Raw genomic sequence first — 24,311 nt, forward strand, 5'->3', positions numbered from 1 at the left:
CGTGTCCTCAAGTCCATTCTCTACGTCTGCGTCTTTATTCCTGTCCTGCCCCTAGGTTCATCAGAACCTTTTTTTTTTTTTTTTAGATTCCATATATGTGTGTTAGCATACAGTATTTGTTTTTCTCTTTCTGACTTACTTCACTGCATATGACAGACTCTAGGTCCATCCACCTCATGACAAATATCTCAATTTCGTTTCTTTTTATGGCTGAGTAATATTCCATTGTATATATGTGCCACATCTTCTTTATCCATTCATCTGTCGATGGGCACTTAGGTTGCTTCCATGTCCTGGCTATTGTAAATAGAGCTGCAGTGAACATTGGGGTACATGACTCTTTTTATTTATTTATTTTAACATCTTTATTGGAGTATAATTGCTTTACAATGGCGTGTTAGTTTCTGCTTTACAACAAAATAAATCAGTTATATATATACATATGTTCCCATATCTCTTCCCTCTTGCGTCTCCCTCCCTCCCACCCTCCCTATCCCACCCCTCTAGGTGGTCACAAACCACTGAGCTGATCTCCTTGTGCTATGCAGCTGCTTCCCACTAGCTAGCTGTTTTACGTTTGGTAGTGTATATATGTCCATGCCACTCTCTCACTTTGTCACAGCTTACCCTTCCCCCTCCCCATATCCTCAAGTCCATTCTCTAGTAAGTCTGTGTCTTTATTCCCATCTTAACCCTAGGTTCTTCATGACCTTTTTTTTTCTTAGATCCCATATATATGTGTTAGCATACAGTATTTGTTTTTCTCTTTCTGACTTACTTCACTCTGTATGACTCTAGGTCCATCCACCTCACGACAAATATCTCAATTTCATTTCTTTTTATGGCTGAGTAATATTCCGTTGTATATATGTGCCACATCTTCTTTACCCATTCATCTGTCGATGGGCACTTAGGTTGCTTCCATGTCCTGGCTATTGTAAATAGAGCTGCAGTGAACATTGTGGTACATGACTCTTTTTGAATTACGGTTTTCTCAGCGTATATGCCCAGTAGTGGGATTGCTGGGTCTTATGGTAGTTCTATTTTTAGTTTTTTAAGGAACCTCCATACTGTTCTTCATAGTGGCTATATCAATTTACATTCCCACCAACAGTGCAAGAGGGTTCCCTTTTCTCCACACCCTCTCCAGCATTTATTGTTTGTAGATTTTTGGATGATGGCCATTCTGACTGGTGTGAGGTGATACCTCATTGTAGTTTTGATTTGCATTTCTCTTGTGATTAGTGATGTTGACCATCCTTTCATGTGTTTGTTGGCAATCTGTATATCTTCTTTTGAGAAATGTCTATTTATGTCTTCTGCCTATTTTTGGATTGGGTTATTTGTCTTTTTGATATTGAGCTGCATGAGCTGCATGTAAACTTTGGAGATTAATCCTTTGTTGTTTCATTTGCAAATATTTTCTCCCACTCTGAGGGTTCTCTTTTGGTCTTGTTTATGTTTCCTTTGCTGTGCAAAAGCTTTTAAGTTTCATTAGGTCCCATTTGTTTATTTTTGTTTTATTTCCATTTCTCTAGGAGGTGGGTCAAAAAGGATCTTGCTGTGATTTATGTCAGAGTGTTCTGTCTATATTGTCCTCTAAGAGTTTTATAGTGTCTGGCCTTACATTTAGGCCTTTAATCCATTTTGAGTTTATTTTTGTGTATGGTGTTAGGGAGTGTTCTAATTTCATTCTTTTACATGTAGCTGTCCAGTTTTCCCAGCACCACTTATTGAAGAGGTAGTCTTTTCTCCATTGAATATCCTTGCCTCCTTTGTCATAGATTAGTTGACCATAAGTGTGTGAGTTTATCACTGGGCTTTTATCCTGTTCCATTGATCTATATTTCTGTTTTTGTGCCAGTACCATACTGTCTTGATGAGTGTAGCTTTGTAGTATAGTCTGAAGTCCAGGAGCCTGATTCCTCCAGCTCCATTTTTCTCTCTCAAGATTTCTTTGGCTATTCGGGGTCTTTTGTGTTTCCATACAAGTTGTGAAATTTTTTGTTCTAGTTCTGTGAAAAATGCCATTGGTAGTTAGATAGGCATTGCATTGAATCTGTAGATTGCTTTGGGTAGTATAGTCATTTTCAGAATGTTGATTCTTCCAATCTAAGAACGTCGTATATCTCTCCATCTGTTTGTATCATCTTTAATTTCTTTCATCAGTGTCTTATAGTTTTCTGCATACAGGTCTTTTGTCTGCTTAGGTAGGTTTATTCCTAGGTATTTTATTCTTTTTGTTGCAGTGGTAAATGGGAGTGTTTCTTTAATTTCTCTTTCAGATTTTTCATCATTAGTGTATAGGAATGCAAGAGATTTCTGTGCATTAATTTTGTATCCTGCTACTTTACCAAATTCATTGATTAGCTCTAGTAGTTTTCTGGTAGCATCTTTAGGATTCTCTATGCATAGTATTATATGATCTGCAAACAGTGACAGCTTTACTTCTTTTCTGATTTGGATTCCTTTTATTTCATTTTCTTCTCTGATTGCTGTGGCTAAAATTTCCAAACCTATGTTGAGTAACAGTGGTGAGAGTGGACAGCCTTGTCTTGTTCCTCATCGTAGAGCAAATGCCTTCAGTTTTTCACCATTGAGAATGATACTGGCTGTGGGTTTGTCATATATGGCCTTTATTATGTTGAGGAAAGTTCCCTCTATGCCTACTTTCTGGAGGGTTTTTATCATAAATGGGTGTTGAATTTTCTCGAAAGCGTTTTCTGCATCTATTGAGATGATCATATGGTTTTTATCCTTCAATTTGTTAATATTGGCATTTAATTTTTGATAGTTTGATTAATATGTGTCTTGGTGTGTTTCTCCTTGGATTTATCCTGTATGGGACTCTGTCTTCCAGACTTGATTGACTATTTCCTTTCCCATGTTAGGGAAGTTTTCAACTAAAACCTCTTCAAATGTTTTCTCAGACCCTTTCTTTTTCTCTTCTTCTTCTGCGACCCCTAAAATTTGAATGTTGGTGTGTTTAATGTGGTCCCAGATGTCTCTGTGATTGTCCTCATTCTTTTCATTCTTATTTCTTTATTCTGCTCTCTGGCAGTTATTTCCACTATTTTGTCCTCCAGGTCGGTTATCTGTTCTTCTGCCACAGTTATTCTGCTATTGATTCCTTACAGAGTATTTTTAATTTCATTTATTGTGTTGGTCATCATTGTTTGTTTGCTCTTTAGTTCTTCTAGGTCCTTGTTAAATGTTTCTTGTATCTTCTCCATTCTATTTCTGAGATTTTGGATCATCTTTACTATCATTGCTCTGAATTCTTTTTCAGGTAGACTGCCTATTTCCTCTTCATTTGTTTGACCTCGTGGGTTTTTACCTTGCTCCTTCATCTGCATATTTCTCTGTCTTCTCATTTTGTTTAACTTACTGTGTTTGGGGTCTCCTTTTTGCAAGCTGCAGGTTCGTAGTTCCCATTATTTTTGGTGTCTGCTCCCAGTGGGTGAGGTTGGTTCAGTGGCTTGTGTAGGCTTTTTGGTGGAGGGGACTGGTGCCTGTGTTCTGGTGGGTGGGACTGGATCTTTTCCTTGTGGTGGGCATGGCCGCATCTGGTGGTGTGTTTTAGGGTATCTGTGAACTTAGTATGAGTTTAGGTAGCCTCTCTGCTAATGGGTGAGGTTGTGTTCCTGTCTTGCTAGTTGTTTGGCATGGGGTGTCCAGCAGTGGAGCTTGTTGGCCATTGGGTGGAGCTGAGTCTTAGTTTTGAAACGGAGATCTCTGGGAGAGCTGTCGCCGACTGGTATTATGTGGGGCCAGGAAGTCCCTGGTGGTCCAATGTCCTGGACTCTGCTCTCCCACCTTGGAGGCTTAGGCCCAACACCAGTCCAGAGCACCAAGACCCTGCCAGCCACACAGCTCGCAAAAAAAGGAAGAAAAACAAAAAACCAAACAGATAGAATCCCAAACCAAATGGTAAAAGCAAAATTAAACAAAATCACACAAAGAAACACGCACACACACACACTCATAAAAAAACAAGCAACAACAACAAAAGCAAAACGGAAACAAAACAAAAGTGAACAGACAGAACCCTAAGATAAATGGTAAAAACAAACCTAAACAGACAAAATCACACAAAGAAACATACACATACACAATCACAAAAATAGAAAAAAGGAAAAAAAATAAAAGGGAGAGGGGGAAGATGGCGGAAGAATAAGATGCAGAGATCACCTTCCTCCACACAGATACATCAGAAATACATCTACACGTGGAATAACTCCTACAGAACACCTGCTTAACACTGGCAGAAGACCTCAGACCTCCCAAAAGGCAAGAAACTCCCCATGTACCTGGGTAGGGCAAAAGAGAAAAGAATAAACAGAGACAAAAGAATAGGGACGGGACCTGCACCAGTGGGAGGGAGCCGTGAAGGAGGAAAGGTTTCCACACACTAGAAGCCCCTTCGCGGGCGGAGACTGTTGGTGGCGTTGGGGGGGGGGAGCTTCGGAGCCACGGAGGAGAGCATGGCAACAGGCGTGCAGAGGGCAAAGCAGAGATTTCCACACAGAGGGTCGGTGCCGACCAATACTTACCAGCCCGAGAGGCTTGTCTGCTCACCTGCTGGGGCGGGCGGGGCTGGGAGCTGAGGATTGGGCTTCGGTCGCAGCAAAGGGAGAGGACTGGTGGCGTGAACACAGCCTGAAGGGGTTAGTGCACCACGGCTAGCCGGGAGGGAGTCCGGGAAAAAGTCTGGACCTGCCGAAGAAGCAAGAGACTTTTTCTTCCCTCTTTGTTTCCTGGTGTGTGAGGAGAGGGGATTAAGAGCGCTGCTTAAAGGAGCTCCAGAGACGGGCGTGAGCCGCGGCTAACAGCGCGGACCCCAGAGACGGGCATGAGACGCTAAGGCTGCTGCTGCCGCCACCAAGAAGCCTGTGTGTGAGCACAGGTCACTCTCCACACCTCCCTTCCAGGGAGCCTGTGCAGACCGCCACTGCCAGGGTCCCGGGATCCAGGGTTAACTTCCCCGGGAGAACGCACCGCGCGCCTCAGGCTGGTGCAACATCATGTAGGCCTCTGCCGCCGCAGGCTCACCCCGCACTACGTACCCCTCCATTCCCCAAGCCTGAGTGAGCCAGAGCCCCCGAATCAGCGAATCCTTTAACCCCGTCCTGTCTGAGCGAAGAACAGAGGCCCTCCTGTGACCTACAGAGGCGGGGCCAAATCCAAAGCTGAACCCCGGGAGCTTTGTGAACAAAGAAGAGAAAGGGGAATCTCTCCCAGCAGCCTCAGGAGCAGCGGATTAAATCTCCACAATCAACTTGATGTACCCTGCATCTGTGGAATACCTGAATAGACAACGAATCATCCCAAATTGGGGAGGTGGACTTTGAGGGCGAGATTTATTATTTTTTCCCCTTTTCCTCTTTTTGTGAGTGTGTATGTGTATGCTTCTGTGTGAGATTTTGTCTGTATAGCTTTGCTTTCACCATTTGTCCTAGTGTTCTATCTGTCCATTTTTTTTGTGTGTTTGTTTTTTTTTTACTTAAAAATTTTTTTTTCATAACTATTTTTTTATTTTAATAACTTTATTTTATTTTACCTTACTTTATTTTATTTTCTTTTATCTTCTTTCTTTCTCTTTCTTTCTTTCTTTCGTTTGCTTTCTTTCTTCCTTCCTTCCTTTCTTTTCTTTCTTTCTTTCTTTTCTACTTTTTCTCCCTTTTATTCTGAGCCGTGTGGATGAAAGGCTCTTGGTGCTGCAGCCAGGAGTCAGTGCTGTGCCTCTGAGGTGGGAGAGCCAACTTCAGTACACTGGTCCACAAGGACCTCCCAGCTCCACATAATATCAAATGGTGAAAATCTCCCAGAGATCTCCATCTCAACACCAGCACCCAGCTTCACTCAACGACCAGCAAGCTACAGTGCTGGACACCCTATGCCAAACCACTAGCAAGACAGGAACACAACCCCACCCATTAGCAGAGAGGCTGCCTAAAATCATAAGTCCACAGACACCCCAAAACACACCACCAGATGTGGACCTACCCACCAGAAAGACAAGATCCAGCCTCATCCACCAGAACACAGGCACTAGTCTCCTCCACCAGGAAGCCTACACCACCCACTGAACCAACCTTAGCCACTGGGAACAGACACCAAAAACAACGGGAATCTACGAACCTGCAGCCTGCAAAAAGGAGACGCCAAACACAGTAAGATAAGCAAAATGAGAAGACAGAAAAACACACAGCAGATGAAGGAGCAAGATAAAAACCCACCAGACCTAACAAATGAAGAGGAAATAGGCAGTCTACCTGAAAAAGAATTCAGAATAATGATAGTAAAGATGATCCAAAATCTTGGAAATAGAATAGAGGAAATGCAAGAAACATTTAACAAGGACCTAGAAGAACTAAAGATGAAACAAGCAACGATGAACAACACAATAAATGAAATAAAAAATACTCTAGAAGGGATCAATAGCAGAATAACTGAGGCAGAAGAACGGATAAGTGACCTGGAAGATAAAGTAGTGGAAATAACTACTGCAGAGCAGAATAAAGAAAAAAGAATGAAAAGAACTGAGGACAGTCTCAGAGACCTCTGGGACAACATTAAACGCACCAACATTCGAATTATAGGGGTTCCAGAAGAAGAAGAGAGAAAGAAAGGGACTGAGAAAATATTTGAAGAGATTATAGTTGAAAGCTTCCCTAATATGGGAAAGGAAATAGTTAATCAAGTCCAGGAAGCACAGAGAGTCCCATACAGGATAAATCCAAGGAGAAACACGCCAAGACACATATTAATCAAACTGTCAAAAATTAAATACAAAGAAAACATATTAAAAGCAGCAAGGGAAAAACAACAAGTAACACACAAGGGAATCCCCATAACATTAACAGCTGATCTTTCAGCAGAAACTCTGCAACCCAGAAGGGACTGGCAGGACATATTTAAAGTGGTGAAGGAGAAAAACCTACAACCAAGATTACTCTACCCAGCAAGGATCTCATTTAGATTCGATGGAGAAATTAAAACCTTTACAGAAAAGCAAAAGCTGACAGAGTTCAGCACCACGAAACCAGCTTTACAACAAATGCTAAAGGATCTTCTCTAGGCAAGAAAGACAAGAGAAGGAAAAGACCTATAATAACAAACCCAAAACAATTAAGAAAATGGGAATAGGAATATACATATGGATAATTACCTTAAATGTAAGTGCATTAAATGCTGCCACCAAAAGACACAGACTGCCTGAATGGATACAAAAACAAGACCCATATATATGCTGTCTACAAGAGACCCACTTCAGACCTAGAGACACATACAGACTGAAAGTGAGGGGATGGAAAAAGATATTCCATGCAAATGGAAACCAAAAGAAAGCTGGAGCAGCAATTCTCATATCAGACAAAATAGACTTTAAAATAGAGACTATTAGAAGAGACAAAGAAGGACACTACATAATGATCAAGGGATCAATCCAAGAAGAAGATATAACAATTGTAAATATTTATGCACCCAACATAGGAGCACCTCAATACATAAGGGAAATACTAACAGCCATAAAAGGGGAAATTGACAGTAACACATTCATAGTAGGGGACTTTAACACCCCACTTTCACCAATGGACAGGTCATCCAAAATGAAAATTAAGGAAACATAAGCTTTAAATGATACATTAAACAAGATTGACTTCATTGATATTTATAGGACATTCCATCCAAAAACAACAGAATACACATTTTTCTCAAGTGCTTATGGAACATTCTCCAGGATAGATCATATCTTGGGTCACAAGTCAAGCCTTGGTAAATTTAAGAAAATTGAAATTGTATCAAGTATCTTTTCCGACCACAACACCATGAGACTAGATATCAATTACAGGAAAAGATCTTTAAAAAATACAAACACATGGAGGCTAAACAATACACTACTTAATAACAAAGCGATCACTGAAAAAATCAAAGAGAAAATCAAAAAATAACTAGAAAGAAATGACAATGGAAACACGGCGACCCAAAACCTATGGGATGCAGCAAAAGAGTTCTAAGAGGGAAGTTTATAGCAATACAATCCTACCTTAAGAAACAGGAAACATCTCGAATAAACAACCTAACCTTGCACCTAAAGCAATTAGAGAAAGAAGAACAAAAAAACCCCCCAAAGTTAGCAGAAGGAAAGAAATCATAAAGATCAGATCAGAAATAAATGAAAAAGAAGTGAAGGAAACGATAGCAAAGATCAATAAAACTAAAAGCTGGTTCTTTTTTTTTTTTGGTACGCGGGCCTCTCACTGCCATGGCCTCTCCCGCCGCAGATCACAGGCTCCGGACGCACAGGCCCAGCAGCCATGGCCCGCGGGATCCTCCCAAACCGCAGCACGAACCCTCGTCCCCCGCGTCGGCAGGCTGACTCCCAGCCACTGCGCCACCAGGGAAGCCCAAAGCTCTTTCATTGAGAATAAACAAAATTGATAAACCATTAGCCAGACTCATCAAGAAAAGATGGGAGAAGACTCAAATCAATAGAATTAGAAATGAAAAAAGAGAAGTAACAGCTGACACTGCAGAAATACAAAAGATCATGAGAGATTACTACAAGCAACTCTATGCCAATAAAATGGACAACCTAGAAGAAATGGACAAATTCTTAGAACTGCACAACCTGCCAAGATTGAATCAGGAAGAAATAGAAAATATGAACAGACCAGTGACAAGCACTGAAATGGAAACTGTGATTAAAAATCTTCCAACAAACAAAAGCCCAGGACCAGATGGCTTCACAGGCGAATTCTATCAAACATTTAGAGAAGAGCTAACACCTATCCTTCTCAAACTCTTCCAGAATATAGCAGAGGGAGGAACACTCCCAAACTTATTCTATGAGGCCACCATCACCCTGATACCAAAACCAGACAAGGATGTCACAAAGAAAGAAAACTACAGGCCAATGTCACTGATGATCATAGATGCAAAAATTCTCAACAAAATACTAGCAGACAGAATCCAACAGCATATTAAAAGGATCATACACCATGATCAAGTGGGGTTTATTCCAGGAATGCAAGGATTTTTCAATATACGCAAATCAATCAATGTGATACACCATATTAACAAATTGAAGGAGAAAAACCATACGGTCATCTCAATAGATGTAGAGGAAGCTTTTGACAAAACTCAATATCCACTTATGATAAAAACCCTCCAGAAAGTAGGCATAGAGGGAACTTTTCTCAACATAGTAAAGGCCATATATGACAAACCCACAGCCAACATCGTCCTCAATGGTGAAAAACTGAAAGCATTTCCACTAAGATCAAGAACAAGACAAGGTTGCCCACTCTCACCACTCTTATTCAACATAGTTTTGGAAGTTTTAGCCACAGCAATCAGAGAAGAAAAGGAAATGAAAGGAATCCAAATCAGAAAAGAAGAAGTAAAGCTGTCACTGTTTGCAGATGACATGATACTATACATAGAGAATCCTAAAAATGCTACCAGAAAACTACTAGAGCTAATCAGTGAATTTGGTAAAGTAGCAGGATACAAAATTAATGCACAGAAATCTCTTGCATTCCTATACACTAATGATGAAAAATATGAAAGAGAAATTAAGGAAACACTCCCATTTACCATTGCAACAAAAAGAATAAAATACCTAGGAATAAACCTACCTAAGGAGACAAAAGACCTGTATGCAGAAAATTATAAGACATTGATGAAAGAAATTAAAGATGATACAAATAGATGGAGAGATATACCATGTTCTTGGATTGGAAGAATCCACATTTTGAAAATGAGTATACTACCCAAAGCAATCTACAGATTCAATGCAATCCCTATCAAACTACCACTGCTATTTTTCACAGAACTAGAACAAAAAATTTCACAATTTGTATGGAAACACAAAAGACCCCGAATAGCCAAAGCAATCTTGAGAACAAAAAACGGAGCTGGAGGAATCAGGCTACCTGACTTCAGACCACACTACAAAGCTCCAGTAATCAAGACGGTATGGTACTGGCACAAAAACAGAAGTATATATCAATGGAACAGGATAGAAAGTCCAGAGATAAACCAATGCACATATGGTCACCTTATCTTTGATAAAGGAGCTAGGAATGTACAGTGGAGAAAGGACAGCCTTTTCAATAAGTGGTGCTGGGAAAACTGGATAGGTACATGTAAAAGAATGAAATTAGAACACTCCCTAACACCATACACAAAAATAAACTCAAAATGGATTAAAGACCTAAATGTAAGGCCAGACACTATAAAACTCTTAGAGGAAAACATAGGCAGAACACTCTATGACATAAATCACAGCAAGATCCTTTTTGACCCACCTCCTAGAGAAATGGAAATAAAAACAAAAATAAACAAATGGGACCTAATGAAACTTCAAAGCTTTTGCACAGCAAAGGAAATCATAAACAAGACCAAAAGAGAACCCTCAGAGTGGGAGAAAATATTTGCAAATGAAGCAACTGACAAAGGATTAATCTCCAAAATTTACAAGCAGCTCATGCAGCTCAACAACAAAAAAACAAACAACCCAATCCAGAAATGGGCAGAAGACCTAAATATACATTTCTCCAAAGAAGATAGCAGACTGCCAACAAACACATGAAAGAATGCTCAACATCATTAATCATTAGAGAAATGCAAATCAAAACTACAATGAGATATCATCTCACACCAGTCAGAATGGCCATCATCAAAAAAATCTAGAAACAATAAATGCTGGAGGGGTGTGGAGAAAAAGGAACACTCTTGCACTGTTGGTGGGAATGTGAATTGGTACATCCACTATGGAGGATAGTATGGAAGTTCCTTAAAAAACTACAAATAGAACTACCATATGACCCAGCAGTTCCACTACTGGGCATATACCCTGAGAAAACCATAATTCAAAAAGAGTCATGTACCAAAATGTTCATTGCAGCTCTATTTACAATAGCCCAGAGATGGAAACAACCTAAGTGTCCATCATCGGATGAATGGATAAAGAAGATGTGGCATTATATACAATGGAATATTACTCAGCCATAAAAAGACATGAAATTGAGCTATTTGTAATGAGGTGGATGGACCTAGAGTCTGTCATACAGCGTGAAGTAAGTCAGAAGGAGAAAGACAAATACCGTACGCTAACACATATATATGGAATTTAAGAAAAAAGATGTCATGGAGAACCTAGGGGTAAAACAGGAATAAAGACAGAGACCTACTAGAGAATGGACTTGTGGATATGGGGAGGGGGATGGGTAAGCTGTGACAAAGTGAGAGAGTGGCATGGACATATATACACTACCAAATGTAAGGTAGATAGCTAGTGGGAATCAGCCGCATAGCACAGGGAGATCAGCTCAGTGGTTAGTGACCACCTTAGAGGGGTGGGATAGGGAGGGTCGGAGGGAGGGAGACGCAAGAGGGAAGAGATGTGGGAACATATGTATATGTATAAGTTACTCACTTTGTTATACAGCAGAAACTAACACACCATTGTAAAGCAATTATACTCCAATAAAGATGTAAAAAAGGAAAAAAAAGAAGAGAGCAACCAAAGCAGTAAACAAATCCACCAATGATAATAAGCACTAAAAACTAAACTAAGCTAAACATAAAACCAGAAACAAATCAGACTCAGAAAGCAAACCCCAAGTCTACAGTTGCTCCCAAAGTCCACCGCCTCAATTTTGGGAACATTTGTTGTCTCTTCAGGTATTCCACAGATGCAGGGTTTATCAAGTTGGTTGTGGGGATTTAATCTGCTGCTCCTGAGGCTGCATGGAGGAAGTTCCCTTTCTCTTCTGTATTTGCACAGCTCCTGGGGTTCAGCTTTGTTTTGGCCTCCACCTCTGCATGTAGGCCCCCTTCAGGTGTCTGTTCCCCGCTCAGACAGGAGGGGGTTAAAGCATCAGCTAATTAGGGCTCTCTTGCTCACTCAGGCTGGGGAGAGTTAGGGGTACCGTAATCATAATTGGAATGTGGGGCAAGCCTGCGGCGGCAGAGGCCACTGTGACATTGCAACAGCGTGAGGTGCACCATGTGTTCTCCTGGAGAAGTTCACCGTGGATCACGGGACCCTGGCAGTGGCGGGCTGCACTGGCTCCTGGGAGGGGCGGTGTGGATAGTGACCTGTGCTTGCACACAGGCTTCTTGGTGGCGGCAGCAGCAGCCTTAGCATTTCATGCCCATCTCTGGTGTCCGTGCTGATAGCCACGGCTCGTGCCCATCTCATAGCCACGGCTCGTGCCCATCTCTGGAGCATATTTAGGTGGTGCTCTGAATCCCCTCTCCTTGCGCACCCCGAAACAATGGTCTCTGGCCTCTTAGGCTGGTCCAGAGTTTTTCCCGGACTCCCTCCCGGCTAGCTATGGCATGCTAGCCCCCTTCAGGCTGTGTTCACACAGCCAACCCCAGTCCTCTCCCTGGGATCTGACCTCTGAAGCCTGAGCCTCAGCTCCCAGTACTTACCTGCTCCAGCAGGTGAGCAGACAAGCCTCTCGGGCTGGTGAGTGCTGGTTGGCACCAATCCTCTGTGTGGGAATCTCTCCGCTTTGCCCTCCGCACCCCTGTTGCTGCGCTCTCCTCCGTGGCTCTGAAGCTTCCCCCCCGCCCACCACCCCATCTCTGCCAGTGAAGGGGTTTCCTCGTGTGTGGAAACTTTTCCTTCTTCACAGCTCCCTCCCAGAAGTGCACATACCATCCCTATTCTTTGGTCTCTGTTTTTTCTTTTTTCTTTTGCCCTACCCAGGTACATGGGGAGTTTCTTGCCTTTTGGGAGGTCTGAGGTCTTCTCCCAGCATTCAGCAAGTGTTCTGTAGGAGTTGTTCCACATGTAGATGTATTTTTAATGTGTTTGTGGGGAGGAAGGTGATCTCCATGTCTTACTCCTCCACCATCTTGAAGGTCTCTTCCTATATTTTTTTATTTTAAAAGCCTAGACATTTCAAGGTTGAAAATGGGGGAGAGTGGGTGAGAAGTTCTTAGTAAAGGAGAACCAGTTTTCCTCTGTCCTATGCCCTGGAGAAGATATGAAGATTAAACCCTGAGAATTAGAGATTTCTTGCCAATGTGAAATTGCGTTGCTCTCTCCCGGCCTGAGACCTCTCATAAAACCAAGACCAAGACCTAATGATTCAGTGTGCCCATGTATTCACTTTCCTGTTATGTCAGAAAAGGTGACTGCATTTCTGATTTGTTCTTGAGGAGCTAGGGAGGCAGGAAAATGACAGTAAAGAGAAACCGTTGCATGTCTTCTCCCCTCTCCTTGTCTCTTTGAGCAAGAGAAAATCAGTAAATTGGTTTATTCTTTGTGTTTTCCTTGTTCCAGTTCAACAAATACTTGTTGAGCAACTACTATGTGTCAGGAGCTCTGTCTGTCAGACTCAGGGAGACAAAGATGAATGATAGGGCTTTCACATGTTTGTATTCTAGGAAGGGAGGGAGGAGAGGGAGAAGGAAGGGGAGGAGAAGGACCAAGGCCAGATCTTTCCTAAGGACACAGGATGAAATGATCACCTTCGCCTGGATGTGGCAGTCCACCATAACTGTCATCACTTCATCATTACCCCACAGAATGATGGCTTCTCCAAGACCCCTCTGGATAGAAATAAAGCATTGCATCCTGTCAGTATGATAAACCCTCAAGAACATTTCAATAACTGTACTTTTGGCTTCATCTCTGCCATTTATAAGATATATGACTAACACAAGTAACTTTAACTCTGTCTGAGCTTCAGTTTCCTCATCTGTAAGATGGGAATCATAATACCTAACAGTTTTTGTGAAGTACTGTGTAAAATGTTACTAGCACAGGGTTGGCACTCTCAGCATTTGTAGTTTTTGTTACATATTCCTTGAGGTGCTCTTGAGTAGAGACTGTTTTCTCATATATGATTTATCTTGGGGTTGGACAGTGGGTAGATGCCCTCCTTCCTTCATCGTGACACTTGCAGACCATAACTACCTTCTCCTTGTACAAAAATTCCTGGTCTTTTGAGGCTCAAACTATCCGGCTGCACCACTTTCTCCCCCTCGCATTTGTTGTAATTTACTTACTCTTTTGTGAGTAAATCTCTTTGGTATTACTCTCTCTCACTAAAGATTTTAGAACCATGACTCTCAATCTTTCTGTCAACTTTAACTTCCGCCCTCATCAGAGGTAATGTAAATATCCACAGTTACATTTATTCATTCCAAACTTTTGGTTTTTGAACATTTCACCTGCATTGGCTTTCTCCTCCACTCCTATGTTAAGCAACCCTCTCCCATAGCCACGCCCTAATTGCTGTCATCACCAGAGACTGCCACATCTGCATGGTATCTAAATCCCACACCTCGCTCCCTGAGAGCCACTTTTTGTATCTTCCCTGCTCACTTGCTCCCGTCCCCCCTGCATCTCCAGTCCATTGGCCCTTTTGTTTTCTCTCCCCATCAGAATTGTGTTCACATTCCTTGGTCTAGGTTATCCTTCACTGTCCATTACGACCATTCTTTTGTTGCAAATACCCTCATGTTTCAATTTCTTTCTGTCCTGCCCACCTGACAAAACTCCAGCTCTGGATGAACGAAGCCATCAACCTTCTTCAGGCCCACTCTGAAGGTATTGGCTTTTTTTTTTTTTTTTTTGTGGTACGCGGGCCTCTCACTGTTGTGGCCTCTCCCGTCGCGAAGCACAGGCTCCGGACGCGCAGGCTCAGTGGCCATGGCTCACGGGCCCAGCTGCTCCGCGGCATGTGGGATCTTCCCAGACCGGGGCACGAACCCGCGTCCCCTGCATCGGCAGGCAGACTCTCAACCACTGCGCCACCAGGGAAGCCCCGAAGGTCTTGGCTTTGTTGGACACAACCTGGCAGATGCCAACACTATGGATTCACAATAATCAAACTTAATTAGTTTCTCCCCACTGTGTGGCAAGCTTAGTACTACTCTTTCTAGTAAGCTCCATCCTGCTTTCCTCAAGGACTATTTCATACCTTTTCCCTTCTCCTTAGAACTAACTTTCCCTCAGTCTCAGAAGATGACCTTATCTCAAATGTAAAAGGGAAGGTAGAAGCTCTCAGATGGAAACTCCTGCTTGTTCCCTTTGCATGATGTACACAGCAGCCTCTGTCTGCAGGCTCTTTTCACAAGTTATGATGGGGGGACACAACCTTCCTCTTATCCAGGGCCACTTGCTCCATGTGTGGTTTGAACCCCATTCCCTCTCTCCTTTTCCATCTACCTGGATTTATTTGATCAATATTAACATATGTTGTAGTATTTCCCACCAGGAACAACCGCAGTGACAGCAACAACAAAGACCATGATGACAAACAAACAACCACCACCCTCCTTTGACCCAAGTCTGTCCTGTTACTGTACTTTCACAGCCACCAGCCTGGTCTGCTCATGGCTGGGGTTATTTCCTCACAGCTGTCTTTTTAACCCACTCCAGCCTGGCTTCTGTTCTCACAATTCTATTATATCTGCACTTACTAAGGTTACTTGCATGTGTTAAATTCAGTGGACTTGTTTTCATTCTCATTTTACTTTATATGTAGCAACATTCAGCATTCCTTTATTTGAAATGCCTTCTTCTCTGGCTCTCTCTGGCACCACGCCCTCTTGGTTTTCTCCCATCCATGGCTCCTCTTTCCCAGTCTCCTCGACCACTGACCTTGAAATGCAAGCCTGCTTCTCTTCTTCCTCTGCACTTTCCGTGGGCAATCTCAGCCCCTTCTGTGATCTTAATTACTGTTTGTCTCTGCATGGGATGCCCCAACTTATAGTTTCAGCTCTGATCTCTCTTTTGAGCTCTAGACATTTATATACAACTGCATTCTAGACACATCCACTTTAGTGGTTGCAGAATTTCAAACTCAAATCGTCTAAAATGAAGTTCTTGATCTTACCCCACACTCCCTCCCCGCAGGCTGCTCTTCCTCTGTTATATTCTGTTTAGTGGGCAGTATCACTATGTGTCCTGTTGCCCGGGCCACAGCGAATTGAACTCCAAGTTTGTCAATTCTGCTTCAAAAATGCACACTAAATCCATCTCCACATCCTAACGCAGGCTGACATCAGCTCTTGTCAGGGTTACTGCAGTAGCTTCTTAATGGTCTCTGCAATCCACTTTTATAGTTCTGATTCATTCAGTACACTGTAGTTAGAATAACATTTTAAAGGCAAAATTTGATCAAATTGACATTTCCCATTGCATTTAGGATAAACTACAAATTTATATAACACATGCATTAAGACTCTGACCAGTTTGGTTCCTGCCAGTCTTCCCTTTGCTTAGGATATTCCAGCCATTGAGGCCTTCTTCCAGCTCCCAGAATGACCCAAGCTCTCTCCTACCTCAGGGACTCCCCACATGGTATTCTTTCTGCCTGGAACTCTCCCCCACTCTTTACTTGTCTAACTCCTACACATACTTCCGGTCTCAGAAGTTAGCTTCGTAAGGTGTAAAAACTCTCTTGTACTATTCTGTACTTTTCCATCATAGCACTTATTATGATTTTTATTGTTAATTATGTGATTATCTGTCTCTCTACTAGATTATGAGCTTGTAGGGCAAGGACTATTCTGTCTTCCCACCCCTGTATCAGTGTCTGGCACATGGTATGTGCCCAATAATATATTATGAATCAGTAAATCATTCATTAAAAAAACCAGAACCAATAGGAGGTGATTATGTCAGGAGTGTTTGTTTGTTCACTTGTTCATTCGTTCATTCAACAAATATCTAGGTATTTTTGAATCCAAGGGAAGAAATTACTCTCTTCAACTTTCCTTTGACTTTTTCATATCTTAATATTCCTTAGCGAGTTTAATCTAGCTCTTCAGGGACCCAGTCCCTGGCAGTGGCCACATTTGTCATATCTGCCTGGCTCACTGGATTTATCAGATCCAGGAAAGCATTTTCTTCTCTGTGTATGGCATTGCTTTGTTCCTAAATGTCTTGACTGTTCTTAATTCTGTAACAGATAATATGAATTCACCTGTGAAAGATGAAATCAAGTGTGTTTAGAGGGTCACTTATATCACTTGTGTGTTTTTTTTAAACAAGCATTTATTGGACACCAACTGTGTGCTAGACTCTCAGACTTTTTCTCACTTAATTCTCAATAACCCCTTACAGTAGGTTAAACTATTCCTAATTTATAGGTGAGAAAGTTGAGGCTCAGGAAATTAAATTGATACAAAACACAGAGATAAAATTGCTTTCTTTTTGTTCTGATATGATATTTGCATTTTTCAAAATCATGAATTCATGTTAAAAAATGAGCACAGCCAAATGTTGAATTATGCCTGGTAATACTTCTTTCAGAGGACTTCTTTCAGAGGACATTTTATGGGATTCTGTTTTATAAGAGTAGGATGTCAGTGTCCCAGAGATCCTGCAAATTGTCCAGAATTTAGCTGTGTGCTGTGCTTGGGAGAGTTGGGGAGGGGGGTAAATGCGCTTGATTCACTCTGAACCAAGTCAGGCAGAAATACGGTACCACCCTTCTAGACAGACATCTGTTCAAATATAAATTTCCTGTTTATTGAGGCTTCTGCTCTGTAGAAGTAAAAGGTCTCGATATGGCTGAACAAGTCAATCATTATAAACCTTGTTAGTGTGACAGCCCCCTGTGTATTGTTTAACTGGAAATGAAACACAAATACACCAAACCCCTGCAGTATCTGCTTCACAGTGCGTAAATCGACTGTGCATCATGTCACTTGAAATTTGATGGCAATCTACCAAATGGCAGAAAAGACTTCATCCTCGGAGGGCTATGCAAATGAGTCCAGGCTCTGAACAATAAGGTGAAAGGATGAAGCCTGTCCTTTGCTCCCCTCCCCCAGATCCTTCCCAGAAAACATTCCCTAGGGTAATTTCTTAGTGGCAACTGGTGAATTATCCAAATACAAATGACCAGTGTTCATTCAGTTCCACATGCAGATATGGCTTTAGAGGTTCTAAATAGCATTGAAATGTTCTTCTTGCTTTCCATGTTCCAAGCTATATTATTGCTTGCAGCAAAACCTTCTCAGACCATTATTAAGCCATCTTAATTGCTTTCCTCAGCTTTCTTTCTCTTTTATTCAAACCTCAGAGGTGAGGGATAATCTGCTCTTAGTTAGGTTAAGATAAAGATGCTCATCTTACTCTCACTCCTTTTTGCCCCTCTCACCTAATTTTTGACACATCTATGCCATAGAAAAGCTTGTAGTTTGAAAGGACTAAACCAGTCTGCTAGTCTGCTGTTGATAATTGGTCTGGACTGAGGTTAAAATATTTTAACGTTTAAAATATGACTGGTCCTAAAACATTCTATAGGACCAGTCATATTTTCTCTGTTTGGGGTTTAAATGTGTAGGACATATCTCTATCCAGCTCTAGTGGGAAGATTTATTCATAAATTGTTATTATGGAAACTGGAAGTCTCAAAATATTATCCATTCCAGCTGCTAGTCTTGAGCAGATTAAATCATCCAAAACAAGCATTTGGCTATTAGAATCAGCTCTTCTGGGTCATGGTCAATGCTTGTCAGGGCTGCCCCTGAAGGCAGAGCCCAGGTATAGGGAGGCTGGAACAAGCCAGTGTGGGTCCATTAGCAGTTCATGGGAGGAGCAACCTGGCTGAAGTCTGGAAAGGTTAGGCCCTTTGAGAGTATATAAATGGGTATGCCAAGCACAGTGAGCAGAGCTGCAGAGGCTGGAGAATGAATCAAGAGTTAGGAATGGTGGCCAGATTATGGACTGTCTACTCCCCATAAAGCCACTGTCTACCTCATCAATTCTTTTAGGAGCATCTAGGGGAGCTGTAAGCCTCTTGAAGGGTTGAATGTGTGTGACAGTCTCCTTTATGTTCAGTGAGTTTCTTGGAAACAGTTAATGATCTTTTTTCCCTTGTCAAATATAACCTCCCCTTTAATCATTCAATACCTCATTTTTGAGAAAAGGAGGAATTTATTGAATTTTATAACCCGATTTATTCCTATTCTTCCCTAAGAAGATATCAGTGTAACTTTTGATAAAACATGGAAAACTATATTCCATAGAATTATTTGAAATATCCAAACAATGCATGAGAACATTCTTGAACCATTTTAGGTTAAATGTACCTTATGAGTTAAAAGCGGCTGACTCTATCTCTTGTTGATGAAGAGAGAAAATAGTCTCTCTTTGAAAGGCGAATGATTTTTGTCCTGGAGAACATTTTGTTCCTTAGGAAAGCTGTTGATTTCTCAGAAGAAACAGTTTATTTTCTCATCTCAGGATGAGGAAATTGTTTGAAGGATATTTTGTGTAATTCAGGAGTAGGTGGATTTCAAAACTGTAGTATTCTATAGGAACATACACATGCTATATGAAGTTACATAATGCCAAAAAGTTCTATAGGATTAATAATCTTTTCATTGCTTCTGGGGCCAGAGAATGTGTTGTTTTAAGTGTGGACTGCTTTGCATTAAAGAGAAAGAAGAGCAAAACTTTAAGCTTTCTGTTTTGGAACTAGAGCAAGGCACTCCAGTCATGGTAATCATTAGTTTACAAGTCTTACCTCAGTGGTACCCCATTAATTCTTCCTGAGAAGCATCATAGCTTACAATTCTCAACTATGTAATTTTCTGGCATTTTTCTTATGGATGGTCTAGGATATTTGTATGGGAACTCAGCTAGCCATCACTGTGCTGCAACCAGTTTAAAGACACAAAAGAAAAAGAAGACAGTTTCTGCCCTTAAGAATATTCACCTCTAGCTGGGAAGGCAATATGCTTGTGAAGGACAGTTAAAGACAAATCTACAATGACAGTGTATCCATCAGCATTTATACATTAGTTTGTAATAATTATGACTACCATTTTCGAGTGATTATTATGTACTGGAAAATTTACAAAACATTCTATAGGACATATTACTATTTCTGTTTTACGGATGAGGAAGTGGAGGCTCAGAGAGGTCACGTGACCTCCCCAGGATCACCCAGCGAATAAATGATGGACTCGAGATTGGAATCTAGTGGGGTCTGACTCCCATGCCCACCACTGTATCTCCATGGACAGCAACCGTGTCTGTCTTCTTCACTGGCTTACCTTAGCACCTTGCACAATGTTTGACACATGGTAGGTACGCAAGGATGACTTACAGATTGGCTGGCTGCTGCTGAAGCACACAAAGGAATTATCTTGCTCTAAAGCTGTAACCTTATCATTGAACTAAATATGTTTTCTTTGAAATAGCCTTTATATGATTGGGTGCAAAACTTTTTTTTCTCCATAGGGCACATGGTTCTGCTTTCTCTGTTAGCTTCTTTATCTTCTCCTGCCTTTAGCAAACCATGAGGCTCTGACTTTGAGCTTGGGGAGGGCAGTACTTGGGTGTTACTGGCTGGTGTACCCTCTCCCCTCCCACCAGCTCTGTAGATCCACCAGTACCTGGACAGGAGCTTGGCTGCAGCTGGGGTAGGGGTGCCATCCTCTGGATGTCTGACCTCAAAGGCTCTAGCACGGAGGGGAGAGCAGAAGGACCCTCTTCTATGAGCCAGAGAGTGGCTCTGCTGTGGCTTCCTAAGTGCAGGCTGGGAAATGCGACTTATTACCCTTCATTAGAAGAGCACTCTAATTTACAGACCTTAGAATGAAGTTATGTGCATGATGCACTTTTGAACTTATTACTGAGTATATTAAATCATATTGAAATGCTGTTCCTGCAGCAGGTGTACTGGTGACTGGGATCTCAGACAGGGCCTTGGGTATGAAATGTCAGTCTGGCAACATTATTCCCTCTTCTATTGCTACATTCCTTCCACAGTTTGGAACATCTGTTCATATTTGTTTATTGAGCCCCTGGGGCTCACTTATCCAAAATCATGCTTAACTTCATGAAATTGCCAGTTTAAGGGCAACTTTTTCCCCCACTCTGTAAAAATGAATGATATAATAAAAAGAATGGGTATGGGAGGGATCATGACATTTTAGCCCCTTTCATTTGCTGCAGGTTATTAGATGGAGTACATTCACAAAGAGAAAATGGTCTTGGACACTTGAGAGGCTTGGGCTGGCTGGACTTTCAGTGTGGGCTTTAAACTTAGCCCTTGGTATGGGGAAGTCAGGAGCAGAAAATGACAAGGATAGCAAGGTGAGTGGTAGGGTGTGTTAGTCTGCTAGGTGCTGTTAGATGCAGAAACAAAGCAGTGCAGACTGGGTGGCTTATACAACAGAAATTGATTGTCTCCAAGTTCTGGAGACCAGAAGTCCAAGATCAAGGTATCCGCAGGGTTGGTTCCCCCTGAGGGCTGTTGGGGAGACTCTGCTCTTGCCTGTCTTCTAGTTTCTAGTGGTTTGCTGGCAGTCTTTGGTGTTGATTGACTTCTGCTGCATCATCCTGATCTCTGCCTTCATGTCCAAATATGTGTGTGTCTGTATCTAAATTTCCCCTTTTTATAAGGATACCAATCATAGTGGATTAGGGGCCCACACTCATGACCTCATTTCAACTTGATTACCTCTTTAAAGACCTACTATCTCCAAATAAGGTCATATTCTGAGACACTGGGTTTAAAGCTCCAACGTATCTTTTGTTTGTTTTTGGCCGCACTGTGCAGCATGCGGGATCTTAGTTCCCCCACCAGGGATCAAACCTGTGCCCCCTGCAGTGGAAGCGCGGAGCCCTAACCACTGGACAGCCAGGGAATTCCCTCCAATGTATCTTTTTTGGATACAATTCAACTCATAACATAGGAGTAGGGGAATGTAAAAAAAAAGAAATTTTATTTTTGAGAGAGAAAGAGAAAAAAAAAAGTGCCAACTCTCTGCCCAGCACTGGACTGAGTACTATAAGTGTTGGCGTGAAGTGTCTTTTGCAGACTTTGTTGACATTATTCTGATGCCCCAGGAATGATGTTCTTCTGATTATGTCTCTTGTTCTCCCAGGATTTGAAAACTAACACTGACCTCCAGCCCCCTTCTCCACGGGGGCTGCCTGCCCTCCATCATTGGGACGTGTGAGCACGTTGGCCAGTGGTGTTTCGATTCACTCAGCTGAGCAATTGGAGTTTATCAGCCATTATTGGTTTTCTTCTAAATAACTTCTCTAACAGCTGACAAAAGCCAACACAGAATATGTGAAGTTAACTTTTCTGCCTATCAGGGACAGATTGGCTTCCATCCACACTAAGCTTTCAATGAAAAGGTTGGCGTTTGCCAATTAGCACAGCATCATGTGCAAAGATATGCTTAATAAATTCTTTGTGAGGATTTGTTTGTTAACTTATGCACCAGGCGTTTGTTGACATTTATTTATGATTGAGTGCCTGCTTTGCATAGGGCACTAGGGGGTACCTAACATGACAGGAAATTTATGAGATAGTCCAATCTCAAATGCAGTGTAGGAATTCCTCCTGTAGCACCCCTGACAAGCTTATCTTGAATAATGTCTGGGATAGGCAGCTCACTACTGGAATGAGGAATTTATTTCCACAGGTGGGCATGTCTAGTTCTAAAAGTAGAAAGTACTTAAAAAAATTGAACCAAAATCTACTTTGTGATATATATTTTGTAATGATATAATGTCTACCCATCCTCCTAATTATTTTTAGAGGCACTTATAAATTGAGATATAATTCGTGTATCATAAAATTCACCTTTTTAAAGCGTACAATTTAGTGGTTTTTAGTATGTTCACAAAGTTCTGAATCATCGCTACTATCTAATCCATTACCCTCAGAAGACACCCTGCATCCATTAGCAGTCACTGTACACTCTTCCCTTCTCCCAACCCATTAAAACCACTACTTTCTGTCTCTATGGATTTGCTTTTTCTGAACATTTCATATAAATGAAATCATATAACCTAACCTATGGCCTTTTGTGACTGGCTTCTTTCACTTAGCATGGGATTTCAAGGTTCATCCCTGTTGTAGCATATAGCACTACTTCATTTCTTTTTATGGTTGAATAATATTCTATTGTATAACTAGACCATATTTTATCTATAAATCAGCTGATGGACATTTGGATTGTTTCCACTTTTTGGCTATTACGAATAATGCTGATATGAACATTAGGACTACAAGTTTTGATGAAAATGTATGTTATCAGTTCTCTATACCTAGGAGTGAATTGCTGGCTCGGATGGTAATTATATGTTTAACTTTCTGAGGAACTTCTAGACTGTTTTCTACGATAAAATGTGGCACCATGTTACATTCTCATAAGCTATACATGAGGGTTCCGATTTCTCCACATCCTCCCCAGCACTTGTTATTGTTCATCTTTTTGATCATAGCCATCCTAGTGAGTGTAAAGTAGTTTCACTTTGTGGTTTGGATTTGCATTTCCCTAATGACTAATGTATCTGTTTTGCATGAGAGGCTCATTCTAAAGGCAGATTGCCAAGGCCCTTGAAGCCTCAGGTGAGAAAGACTATTCTGAGGAGAGGAGGATTTTAAGACTCTTTTGGCCTCTGGTTTAACTCTCCATGGGTCAGGGAGCCACAGATAAGACTCAGAATCATTTTACAAAATTTCAATGATGAGCTTACAGAAATATTGCCTCCGTAAAGCAGATGGCAATGAAGAGCTCAGTTCTCTTTACTTTTGGAGCTCATTAGATAAAGGCAGAGAAAATGCTGAGACTTGAGCAGAAGACTGGGCCAGCAGGAAGCTGTAAGTGGATTGACTCAAGGACAAGGACAGGGACATTGCCTTCTCTGGTGGATTCTAGAGGTAATCCACATGGTAATCCACACTGGACATGCTGGTGCTGTCAGCAGTTTCACAGGAGGGACTTAACTGTCACAGAAGGCACCACTCCTTGAGCTGGGGCAGGATCAGAAAAAAAGGGAAATGGCAAAGAGCACGTGGTGACAGACAGGACTAGCTGAGTACCCCTAGGGGACTCCTGAGTGAGGAGAAATTTGAAGGGATTTGGAGGATCCCCAAAGAATACGTAGGAACAGAGACAGAGAAATAACAGTTTTGACTGTTAATTTCATCCTTCTTTTATGCCTTCACTGGTATGGCTTGGGGAAGTATAGATTACAGATGAGCAAATAGAACAGAGGGGGAAACAAATAGCAATACATAATTTCAATAATCACACCTAAAATTGGCTCCAATAGTTAATTCAGACTCTGTTCCTCATGTTCATTTCAGATATTGGTTATTTGCTGGTTTCTCTCCTTTACATACTGTTGATATTTACTGAATTCTACCTTTCTGTCTGGTTCCATGAGGGCAAAGTCTCATTTACATAGTTTATCTGAATCCAGCCTCCTGGGTGGTCCTCTCTGTTGCATGCCGTGTCTTCCCTGCTCTCCTGCCTGATCCAGGGTATTGGAATACTTTATATATATGTAT

The sequence above is a fragment of the Monodon monoceros genome, unplaced genomic scaffold (assembly GCF_005190385.1).
Source record: "Monodon monoceros isolate NGI ecotype Baffin Bay Population unplaced genomic scaffold, NGI_Narwhal_1 Super_Scaffold_1, whole genome shotgun sequence".
Classification (NCBI taxonomy): domain Eukaryota; kingdom Metazoa; phylum Chordata; class Mammalia; order Artiodactyla; family Monodontidae; genus Monodon; species Monodon monoceros.